We start from the raw sequence: 13222 nt of genomic DNA on the forward strand, positions 1-13222 counted from the left end.
TCTTGATTCCTAATATATTATCATTGGAGAGTTCATACTCCCAGGGAGAAATCAATGGCAGCTACATTAGGGTGCTTTCTCTTACTTTGATAACTGCTTGTGATGTTCTTTTACTTAACTTGATGTACTTGTAGTTAACTTCTCCTTTAGTTGATTATTATAGTATTCTTATCATTAAACAGCTACCAAACTATGAAGATTAATAGAACAAGAGGACACAAGATATAGGCTGCTAGCCAGGGCCAAAACCTCTCCCTTCGAGAGGAAAACCCACAAGAATTCTTCTCTTCTTATAGAATATTCAAATGACGAATTCCAAGACCTAAGACCCAAGACAAAGACCCCTCCAAGACCAAGTCAACCTCTCCTTTGATGAGCTTCTTTTCCACAAGGTCAACGCAAGTCAAAGCTGCTTCAACAATTGAGATTTTCGGCCTGACTTCAGAATTTCGGCTTCTATTACAGGTCTGCAATTTTCGGCCTCTACTGCAGTTCTGATTTTCACACATGTGAATGATTTTAGGTCAGAATAAGGTTCTTCTCTCCTCCGCTTGGCTTTGTCTTCTTTCCTTAGTATTTGGGTTTGAAAGTATGAGCTTCTTGACACTAGATTTCGGCTCTTTTGATGACTGCAATTTCTAGCTTCAGAAACCCTAGCTGCAGCTCACACGTGTGAGAGATGGAGGCCCAAAACAGATTTCAGAACTTAAAATTTTCTTCCTTGAACTTCGCTTTCCCTTTAAACTTCTTTCCTCTTGAGCTCAAACTCTTTTTCTTGCTTGATCGAATGCCTTGTGTATTCTACAAATGAGATCGAGTGCCATCTTATATATAGGCTTCTAGGGAGCCCTAATTAGGCTGATTTCATCATTGTAGGCAGGCTTGTCTTCTTGCAGGCCGATTTGGTCTAGGAGGGAGACTTTTAACTCGTTTGACTCATAATAAATTCCTTTGAATTGATACATGATGCCCAATAGGGTCTTTTATATATGACAATGGCTCTTTGACTTCTTTGACTCTATGACAGCCTAGAAGCACACAATGGGTGCTTGACCTATAAATAAATTGACTTAGAGCATGAAACCCATGCTAAAATAATAATAATAATTTTCTTTTCTCTTTTACATCAAATATATAAAATCAAAATCACATAAGGCGTTATGAAGACTGAACCTAGTTACATATTTCAACACTCCCACCCTTGACATAAAAATGATAATTCTCAGCTGTCTACTGCCCTTGAATACAAAATTCCTAATATCACTTTGGAAACTTCACACATTGTTCTAGTTTTTTCTTCAGCAATGTAACACTGTTCTAGTTGTGGGAGTTTTCTCTGTGCTCCACTTAAGTATCATAACCTTCATCTTGAAGGTAAATATGCTCTAGATTCCCGTAGACAATCCCTCTTTCTTTGAAGTCAGAGTTAGGTTGGACTTGTTAGAGTGGCAATGCTTAATTGTGTCATTAGGAGTCATTAGTACTTTCATAACTTTATATGTTAGTGATGTGACTGATGCTGTGCTACTAAAAACTCCACCCCAAGGCACTAGAAACAAGTTTCAACATTTCAGAAATATTTCCTTTTGTGAAGCATTTCTTGAGTTTTGGGATTTCTGTTGTTGCTCCATCTTACTCAATAACCTTCATTTTGAAGGTAGATGTCCACTAGACTCCTCTAGATAATCTCCCACTTTTGTAAGAATGAGATCACCCTCTTTCTTTGAAGGTAGAGTTAGGATGTACTTGTTAGAGTGGTAATCCTCAACTGTTAGGAGTATATGAAAGGGGAAATAAGGTCTCAAAGGATTCTCATAGAATCCATCAAAGATCCCCTCATTCTGTATGTAGCGAAGCTAGAAACATCAAAAGAAATATATGAGAAGCTGGTAGAATTGTTCTCCGTAAGTACTAGTGGAGAAGTGATCTTTGAGAAATGAGCTATACAAAATGAAGATCTCAAAGGAAGATGGAATGGCCTCATACTTTATGAGGGTATAAAAAATAACCAAATAACCAAATAAAGAAATAACCACCATACATCAAGCATTCATGGAAAGAAGGAAGCTACCCCACTCAGTGAACTTTGGTCATTGTGTAAGATTGAAGAAACCGTATTGAAGGCAAAAAGCTATGTAGGATCAAACGAGCAAGTTCGATCATTTGCTGCCATGGCTAGGAGGAAAACAAAGTTTGGAAGGATTGGTCCTTAGAAAAAGAACAAGAAGAATATTTTGAAAATCCAATGCCATCGCTATCATGAATATGGGCACTACAAGAGAAATTGTCCTAAACTCAAGAAGGACAACAACAAAAGAGGAAGGGAAGAAGCCCATATCATCGAAGAAGTGGAAGAACTCGAGAAGAAGAAATCAAAGGAGGAAGTGAGAGATCTCTACTATGAGTGAGATAATCTCCTTCACTAAGTTCTTTTCAGTTTTGTAAATAATAGCTATCATTGTAGGTATGATAGGATGAATCATTGTAGAATGTGGCATCATATTAGAAGCATACCACAGAAGTAGGAGCTCATAAGATGAAGCAGAAGTCTACATGGATGTAGTAGTCATCATATAAAAGAAGTAGCTCTTGATAACCTCATTAAAAGCATAGATAGTACATATGGTAAGAGGACAGTCATCTAGTAGGATAAAAGGATTTCATCATACATCATCAGCCTTTGGAAGGAGCATTTGTAGGATGAGGATAATCAATATCCTCCGTTGGAATTTTCATTAAGAAGCAAGCAAGTGTCTCGTTGATCATTCCACCCTGTGTGGGATGCATTGTTTAGAAGGATGATGGTATGGTGACAGAGGGATGCAGCAGGTCAAGATGATTGAAGTACTCTGAATCAAGAAAAGGAAGTTGCTGAAGGAAGTCTAGATGGCCAAGCAAAAGGAAAGGTTTGCATACAATAATAGATAAGATAATGTCATGTCATCATATGGTTGCACATAGTATAGGTAAATGCTCTACCTCATGAGCATGATCAAAGAAAAGGAATCTCTTTTTTTGAAAAGGTGCATGAAGGCATGATTCACATATTGACAAGATGAAATCAACATAATGTGTCCTCATATGAAATATGAGGTAGTTGACAAAGATGAAGGAACTGTGAGTTCTAGGGAAGCAATATGTGAAGAAAGAAAGAAGAGATCGTGAAAGATTCAACTACGATAACGTAAGAAAAGGGAAGTCAACATCTGATGACTAGAAGAATTGATCATGACATCTCCATAGAGAAGAAGACCATGATAAGGTCTATAAATAAAGCAAACCCTCGACATATGAAATCTTGGAGATGTGTTTATGAATATGCAGAATGTTGCAGGCAAGTAAGATGTCATGATGAAAGACCATCACAAAAGGTAACTTTGATTTGATGTTCGTTCTTTATTTTTGAACATCTGGATCAGTTGATACAGGGCTACCAAAAGGAGAGTTCAACTAGCACTCATGTGGTTGGATGGAAGATCCTAAAAGAAACATGACTTGGAAGAGGTAGATGTATGAAGAAAAGCCAGATGTGGACTAGAAGATCACTTTCCAATGAAAAGAAGGATGACATGACTGATATGGTTCGTGAAGGAAAGTGATAGATGGTCGATGCCATACGATTGATGAAGGCTACATAATGAAAAAGAATGAACTTCATGACATCGAAAGAAGGATCCCCACAAGCAGCTGATAGTCCTAGGATCTCCACTAAGAAGAAAGTTGTTGGAAGCAAGTCCCAAGTTAAGAGGGAGCTTGGACAAGTCCCTGGATAAGAGGGAGCTTGGGTACATTCCTTTTATAGGAATGGGTACATTCCTTTATAGGAATGGGTATATGTTCCCTAGTTGAGAGGGAGAGAGAGACACATCATTCTTGTCTTCATATTGTGAAGAAAGAATGGAGGATTGGGTAAGCATCTGGCAGTCGATACTCTTTGAGGATGTTGTAGGGCATCCAAGATAGTAGTCGTCGAAGAGGATCGATATTCTTTGAGGTTTGGGAATTGAATATAAGAATAGTCCTGGGGTATGTGCGTTGAGAGACAATGATGATGGTGTCTGTCAGTCATTGGTCTTGCCAACATTGTGCTCTGATCTTGTGGAGAGATAGAGTTGTTAGTCAAGGCCTTGCTATGTGACAATGCTGGTTGATATAATGCAAATAGATGGCTTACCAATCCGACTCTTCTTATGAGAATTCTTCAAATTGAGAATGTCCAAGTACCTTGTATAGATTATGAATACCTCCCTAGTTAAGAGGGAGTGTTGAAATATGTAACTAGGTTCAGTCTTCATAATGACATATGTAATCATGATTTTTATATATTTAATAAAAAGAGAAAAATAAATTTATTATTGTTATTCTTGAGGCATGGGTTTCATGCTGAAGGGAAATTTAGTTTTAGGTCAAGCACCCATTGAGTGCTTATAGGGCTTGTTATTTAGTCTACAAGTGAATTGAGTCATTGTCATGTATTGAAGAACCATTTGGGCATGTTACATATTGTAAAAGAAAATTTATTTGAGTCAAAAGGCCCTCCAAGACCTCGTCGTGGTGCAAAGATCAACTCGGCCTACACACATGGACAAGTTGTTCTAAAAGGTGCATTTCGACCTAGTGAAAGACCTATATAAAGGACACTTCGACCTCACTTGGAAGAGACATATTCACTCACCAATTCGTACAAGGAAGAGCAATAAGTGTGAAGAAGAGAGAGACTAAAAGAAGACACGAAAAATGAGTTTTCTGATTTGGTTTTGGCGTAGATTCCTCTACACGTGTGAAAGTGCATCATCTTGCAAGAGCAGAAACCGAGTTGCAGTCACTTCAATAAGGCCAAGTTTTGGGTAAAAGAAAATCTCTCTTGCAAGACGAATGTCTCATCTCAAGCGAAGAAGAAAAGAAGGATAAGGTCACCATCATTCTCTCACGTGTCACCTAGGGTTTCTGCAGAAGAATCTGCTGGAAGGACGAAGTTGTAGAAGAATTTGCTGGAAGGACGAAGTTGTAGAAGAATCTACTGGAGGGGTTGAAGTTGTAGAAGAACCTGCTGGAAGGGTCGAAGTTGCAAAAGAACCTGCTGGAGGGGTCGAAATTGTAGAAGAATCTTGCAGGCAAAAGAATTTGCTGAAGGCCAAAATTGTAGGACTTGCCAAAGAATTTGGCTTGGTCTTGGAGGGTTGTTGGCTTGTTGGGGCCTGACCTAGGTTTGGAAGTGTATTAGCCAAACAAATCCCGCACTACCAGCCCTTTCGGCAACAGTCCGCGGAGCGCAGGGTGAAGTCTCACCCGAGGTAGTAGGGGAGGGTGCTGGAACTAGGTTTCCGCACCCTAGGGATGTCTTGATGAGGACTTGGAGGGGTCGCTATCCGATTTGTGCACTTGCGTTGCTCTACGCGGCTGTCCGTCCTTCGCGTAGATCGGCGACGGGCGCTTCCTAGATTCTTATTATTATATGTGTTTATTATAGCTCAGATCTACTTCTTAAGGTCTTTAAGCAAATAGTTAATAGTTATAAACAGGGCGCACACCCATACGTCTTACAGATTTGCATAAACTCTAAACATAAGCATAAACATAGAGATCTGCGATAAAACACACAATGATTCAGAAACACTTATCTTTATTTATCTCCTGTTCATTACAACCAGATCTGTCCTGCGCACTCAGTTGCAGGGGTCCGCGCACACAGCTGTGGACTCTACCAGACCTCTGCGCACACAGCTGCAGAGCCTACTCCACTACTATCACCCTTGACTTGGACTTACAGACTCAAAGCAAATGCCTCATTAATAAACCCATAACATTCAAGATCCAAAAACCAAAAACTGACTTCTAACCTTAGAGCTTTGCTCTATTTATACATTCCCATGGTCTACGACATTGTTTTAAGATCCGGCCGGCTCGAAACCGACTCGGCCGAGTTGGTTCGAGCCGGAAAAAAATTTCAACGCGGCAAAAAATTCGGTTCGGTTGGCCGAGTCATGCCTGACCCAACCGAGTCATAACATGACTCGGCCGAGTTAGTCATAACTCAGCCGGATCTGTAACTATTCGGCCGGGTAGCTGACAATGGCCAGTGAACCATAAAAACACGCCTTTTTTTGATTTTTTTAAATATTTCTAAGTGTGGGGGACTCCAAAAGGGTTTATGAATTAGTTTGCTGGTCTTTGGGGTCCATTCCCCTCTCCCAAACCCTAGTATTTGATCATATTGCCCTACTAAGGCTATGCTATTCATGGTAATGTTAAATTCTTAAAGTAAAGGTGACATTCTCTTTAATCTTCATTTTCATCCTTTTACTTAAATTTTTAACATTACCATGAAATGACTCAGGATGTTTGAGAGTGGTTCCGGCCTCATTGGATTTCATATGGAGAAAGTAGAATTTTAGATTTCATTCAAATTCCAACGGACTTGTCGGTTTTTCAGGATTTCAGGATTGGGGGATTGCAATGTTTCCATTGAATTTTGTCATGTATTAGGGTATGGAACTCGTATTTAATCAAGAGCACCAATCCCTCAATGTACCTTGATGTTAGTGACATTGGTTCTCGAACTCCTCCGGGATTCACTCCCAAACTGGGAGCTTCCGAAAATGTCGCTCTCGCTCCCATTTTCGCTCCAGCTCCCTGCTTTTGCTCCCGCTCCCAAGTAACACTGAGCCAGATGATGTTGGCAACTCTAGCAGTAGCCAGTAGTACTGGTCACAAACTTTTGTTGTAGAGGCCATTTGTAGCCTCCTTGGTTATGTGTTTTTGTTTTGATCTCTATATCATCATCGTGTATGTATTGGACAGTGCACTAGGTGCCATTTTAATATAATGGATATATTCATGAGCCTACTTTGATCATATGTTGTCTTCTATCTATATTCTAATGCTGTGTGTTTGGAAACATGAATGAAAATCTTTAAAATTATGTGTTTTTATAAAAAATAAATATTTAATGTATTTTTTACAACGACCGAGTCACTGAAATCGAGCCGGCCGAGTCGGAGTCGACCCTCGGTCGAGTCGGAGCCCGAGTCGGAGTTTTAAAACATTGGTTTGCGGACCATGGGTAGGCTGACTCACTTTCTATTTTCTTACATTATTTTCGAGTGGACAACCCTTTGACTTGACTCATTACAATTCGTGCTTCCCATATTTTGCGGAACCTTTACCATACTTTTAGCCAAAATTGTGGACTTTAAGCCCCAAAACCGTTACGCGAGGGATCTGCTACCCAATAGGCCCCCAACACAATCATCGTGACTCGTCTCGAGTCACTCCGCTGGTGCAACAATCTTTGTGCGGAGGTCGTTTAGCAACTTCTGCGCTTCGCTTACGCTCGCAACAAATTCTTTCGCCATCTGCTGTACTCGTTGTACGCGAGCCACCGATGTGTCAGTATCCGTTTCAGTTGTTTGTCCGGGTTCATATACTGCCTGCATGTGTGCTAACTTTTCCTCGATGTTGGTGGAGACTGCGAATGCCTCATCAAGCCAAGGTTGGATGCGTTTTTTAAGCACTGCTTCCTTCTGTTGAGCGACATCGACTTGTGCCTTGAGAACCTGGGCCTCTCACATCTTGGCTAATCGCTATGTGATGGCGATCATTTGCGCAGTCCCTCAAACTTTGTCATAAGCCTGTTGCAACTCCCGCACTTTTGACTCTACCTGCTGCAGCATTGGGTCTTCTTGAAGGGATGTGAGCGTAAGGAGGGACTGATCTAACAATCCCGAGCAATCTTGGACAGCGCGCTCTATCACTTCCAATCCTGCATGAATTTCGCATCGACATTGCTTTTGAACTTTCGGGGGTGTAGTAGGCTGCGCCTTCATCCTTAGCTTCGCGATCTGCAAGTTCAACTCCCACTGAGCTTTCACGGCCTTCGCTTGAACCTTCCAGAATCCTGCTGCCATGTGATGAATATTGTCGGTTGCATGGAGTTTCGCTGGCATAGGTAGTTCTGGTATACTGCTACAGACCTCCTCCATGGCTTGTTCCAATCCTTGGTTGTGCGCAATCAAGTCGTCGCGCTGACGTAACTAGATAAGAGCATAGATCATCTCTAAGAAGATGATACCTTAGATTAGTTGAAGACATACTGCTTCAACTGATTCTCCAAGGTGACTCCTTCACCTATCATTGTGCTGCATCTCGTCATCATGCTGCATCTCACTATGCTGCACCATGCTGCATTTCGGTCCCATATGCCATTGTTGAACCATGTTGTCATACAACATGTCTGATGTGTTTGCCACAACTATCCATGCTATCCATGCTTGCCATGCTATCCATGCTTGTCATGTTGCACCATGCTGTCCATGCTTGCTGTCCCATTGTGCCACTACTGCACAATGTCATTGATGTCCCATTGTGCCACTGCCTCATCATTGTGCTGTCCCATTGAACATTGTGGCACAATATCATTGCTGCTAGTGCTGCTGTCCCATCACGACTTGTTATCCCAGTATACTTACAGCAACCCAACATTGCTGCTGTCCCAACATACTTACGCTGCTCTAAATATGTATGTACCATTGCCTAGCTGTCCTAGTTGTACTGCTGTAACTACTGTACCTAACAGTCATGCCCAAAACACTGTTGTTTTGGGCATATGGCAACCCTTAACACTTCCTTCAGCTCACAGTTCTAGGGTCCTTAACTGCGACAATCTTGGACTAGTTAGGGTACTTCCAACAACCCTTCAATCTGCCCAGAAGTGCCCTCCTTTGCTGTGGCTGCTCTTCTAAGAGAGGAGGAGACCCTATACTGCATTTTCTGGGCAGTCTATCCCTCATCAACAACTTCGGCCTTCCTCTGTTTGTTGCGGCTTGCTATATCAAGTCTCCTCTTGATTGCGGCAGCTCTGCACTCTTCCAAATGATCCTAAAACAATCCTTATTGCTTCGACATGACAACAAGGGAACTTGACCCCTTCTCCAACACTTCGGACCCCTGACATACCCTCCAAACAACGACTAAGACTCCTGCTCACTACGCTGTCCATACAACCCTTCCACGCTGTCTAGGGAAGCCTCCTAATGCTGCGGCTAGGGCATGTTATTGTCCTTCTTGACTGCGTTTTAGTAGGGACCAACGTATTGGGTTGTAGACCTCCTTCTAGACTGCGTAGAGACCAGCGTATAGGTTAGGGCGCTTTCTTGATAGTGTTAGGGCTTCCATTCATGACTGCGTCCTCTAGATTAGGGTACCATATCTCTTCTTCTTGACTGTGGCTAGGGTAGCCTCATTCCTCCAACGTTTAGGGTTTCCACTCCTAGATTTTTCTTTCACTAAAACCCAAGACAAGTAGAGAGAAATCAAGATAGATGTGTGTGTAGAAATGACTATCAAATCATCTCCTTTTATACTAAAACGTTGAGCACATGTGGGGTTTATTTGGTTGTTGGCTGACGTTGGCGAATTGTCTTATAACACAAATAAATTCATAACTCCATGAATAATTATGGGAATTGGATGATCTTTAGATCAATCCTACACCTCTTAATGAGAGGGATCCAAGAAAAATATCAGCTGCCATAAATAAGATGACCCACATGGAGTTTGGCCCTAGTTGCCAATTTTAACCGTAGGCAAAGAGGCAAGCAAGCATAACCCTAAATCTATGAAAAAAATCATTAACATAGGGTTTTTTAAGAACATACATGTTAATAGAAGAAATGAAGTTTGTCTCATTGTTCTTCAATCTTTGATCCACTAAAAATTCTTAGTTGGTGGTGATGATGGTTGTTTGATTCTCAATCCCTCCTTGAAAACCACCATAAAGCTCTTCCCCTTCCTTCTTCAAGACTCAGAAACCAAAATGAGCAAATGAAATGACCAAAATTGCTTTTTTTTTAGCTGCGACCCAACCTGCCCAACGATTTTTTGGGTTGTCGGGCGATATTTTGCCGAAAAATCATGAAAATTTCAGGCAAGAAAATATCGCGATATTTTCTTGGTGATATTTCAGCTTGTCGAAAATATCGCGATATTTCCAATACCGCTAATATTTTGACAATATTATCAACACTGTTTAGGACAACTTCCTTAACTGTCATTCATTTTCCCAAAATTTCAGTTTGGAGGACAAGGAAAAACGCATGACCTCACAGTTCTCTTACGTGGCTAATTCCCTTGTAGGAACGAAGGTATGCGGGTTGTGTTCAAGTATTAAGTGGGTATTGTTAATGAAGCCTTAGCTTCCTCATCTTAGCCTTCTTGCAACCCCTTGGAGTCCTTACCAAGTTGAAGGAATTGGGGGGAAGTCACACCTTAGAATAGGCATTTAATAAAATCAACCAAGATCACTTTGTTTCACACAATCACTTACAACTTTAGTTTACCTTGCATTTAATGCATTATCATACAAGTTGGATTGTGATCATCTCATTCACTTGCAAGCATTTCATTTTATGTCTTGTACTTGTCTATTTCATTTATATGCTCATGTTAATTATCCTTTGATGTCATTATATCATATTTGAGCAAATCTCACTTTTAAGTACAAGTTCTTTTCTCTTTCAAGCTCTATTTTCACTTTATTGCTCATATTTCTAAGTTGTATATAATCTTTTCTCTTGATCTAATAGCACTTGTTTTAGAACTTTCCCATTTTTGCAACTTGTTATAACTTGAAAGCTATTTTTCATTGCAAGTATTGTTATTTAAATTGGAACATATATATATTTCTTGCAAGTTTATATTGAAGGCACTGGTCTACTTACACTTTGTCTTTCAAGATATTTTGTTAAATCTATTGGATCTATTTACATTATTGATGTTTATATGCTCATAATTATACTCGCTAATCAATTTCACTTCAAGTTATAAATCAAGTTATTTGATTGGTGAACGCTTAATTGTTTTGACCTCTGAAACCAGATTCGTCCATTTTGGGTGAAGTGTCCGAATCCTACGAATCAGACATGATTCAAAGGGATTCGAATCCCAAAAAACGGGACATGACGTGTCCTAATGGGACACGATCGAATCCCGGTCGTGTCCCGTCAGGACACATCGTGTCTCGATTTTGGGATTCGAATCCCATAAAAGTGAAACCTGCTGCTTTTAAAACAACACATTCCTTTTTATTTTTTACCATTTCTCTCATTCCTTTTTTCAAACAGTGAGCTGTGGGCAAGGAGCTAAGGGTTTGGAGCGTTCGACAAGGAAATTCAAGCACTAGGTAAGTGCATTTCATCTCTATTTTTTTGCATTTCTATTACAACAGTTTGTATATGCATTTCTTTTACAAATTTGTGCATGTTTTGTTTATTTTTTTATAGTATTCATGGCTCAATCAAGGGCAGTAGCTACAGGGCAAAGGAAGGGGAAGAATGTCCCCATTGGTGATGCCCCTTCTCCCCCAATATCGTCAGAGTCTGCTGCAAGTAATGTTGAGGGAAGACTTCCTCCTAAAGACAACATTGAGAAATATCCCTTGTGGAAATATGTCATAAGAGAGGATGGGCCAAGCACCAAGGGGAAGGGAGGAGGCAATGTGCATTGGAGATGCAACTTTTGCCACAGTTCTTTCACAAGCACATATTACCGTGTGAAAGGCCATTTGTTGGCTTTACCAGGTTGTGGAGTTGGAACTTGTAAAACTGTTCCTTTACAAAAGAGGAAAGAAATGGGGAAAGAGTTCACTGTTGGTATGGCAAATGTGGCTGCAAAATCAAGAAAAACCAAGAATGATGACCTGCTTCCATTTTTGAGGAAAGGCACCACCAAATTTCCATTTGAGAGTTCTATTGGGGGACAAGTAGCGAAAAGAAAGGCAATTTCACTTGGTCCAGTGGACAAGATTTTTCAAAAAGAGAAACGGGAAGAGCTCGATCTCACCATTGCCTTCTTTTTCTATCAAAACTTCATATCCTTTAATGTTGCATGCTCACCTCTATTTATTGAGATGTGCCGAGCTCTAACTCATGGGTGTCCATCATGGTATGTGGCTCCTGGTTTAGAGAAGCTTAGAACCACATTGTTGACGAAGGCGAAAAAAGAGGTGCAAAAAATGCTTGAGCCTATTAAAGCATCATGGCCAACATCTGGGGTTAGCATTGTTTCTGATGGATGGACAGATCCAGCACGACACCCACTCATCAACTTCATGGTATCTTCCTTGAATGGTCAAGTTTTCTTGAAAGCAGTGGATACACTTGGAGAATACAAGGATGCACAATTTATGGGTGAGTTATTTATTAAAGTTATTGAAGATGTAGGTGTTGATTCTTGTGTGCAAATCATTACAGATAATGCACTTGTTTGCAAGGTTGCTGGCATGATTGTGGAAGCTAAATATCCACAAGTGTTTTGGACACCTTGCATTATCCATTCATTGAACTTAGGATTGAAATCCATTGCTTCTGATGTGCTTTGGATTGGTAACATTATTGAGGATGCACGACATATCTGTAACTTTGTGTAAAATCATACAAATGCCCTCACTATCTACAAGGAGTACAACAATCTATCATTGTTGAAGATTGCTGATACACGGTTTGCCTCTTCATTCATCATGTTTAAGAGGTTGAGGGAGGTCAAGACCGCTCTTGGGGCCATGGTTATTTCTTAGTTTTGATCTTTTTGGAGAAAGACAAATCAAGTAGCCTCTAAAAGAGTGAAGGACACAGTGCTGATGATGCTTGGTGGGAGAGGGTAGATCTAATTATTCAGATCATGGACCCTATCATTTCTTTGCTTCGATTTGCAGATACAGACAAACCCATCCTAGGAGAGGTTTATGAGGGATGGGATTCCATGATTGAGTTTGTGTGGAGCATTATTCTACAGAGTGAGTGCCCCGAGTATGAGACATCACCAGAGGCCTTCTGTGGTACTATACAGGGTATTCTTGTCAGCAGATGGGACAAGAATTGCACACCTTTACATTGTTTGGCTCACTCATTGAACCCAAAATACTACAGTCATGAGTGGCTGAATGGTGGACCTTCCCACAGATTCCCTCCTCACATGGATGGTGAAATCTCATAGGGGAGGAAAGATGCATTCAGGTGGGTTTTTCAGGATTGAGCATTGCTTGATGAGGTGGAGGATGCCTTTGCAGAGTTTTCCACTGGCACTAGTCAATTTGCAGGATATGAAGTGATTAGAGACAAGGGGGCTAAGAAGCCCTATTCTTAGTGGGCAAATCATGGGGCAACAAGACCTCCTCTTTAGCAGTTAGCCATGAGGCTCCTCTCTCAGGTGACTTCATCCTCTTATT

At 40.7% G+C, this 13222-nt stretch overlaps 1 protein-coding gene across 2 annotated transcripts in view; it reads left to right on the forward strand.

Moving 5' to 3' along the window:
- The window catches only part of LOC149239483 (presequence protease 1, chloroplastic/mitochondrial-like), a 177101-nt gene that overhangs the window by 136379 nt on the left and 27500 nt on the right, over window positions 1–13222 (forward strand). The gene's annotated exons all lie outside the window — the stretch shown is intronic.

Source organism: Pinus tabuliformis, chromosome 8 (genome assembly GCF_031772625.1).
Source record: "Pinus tabuliformis cultivar Carrire ecotype Pingquan chromosome 8, CPIR1, whole genome shotgun sequence".
Classification (NCBI taxonomy): Eukaryota; Viridiplantae; Streptophyta; class Pinopsida; order Pinales; family Pinaceae; genus Pinus; species Pinus tabuliformis.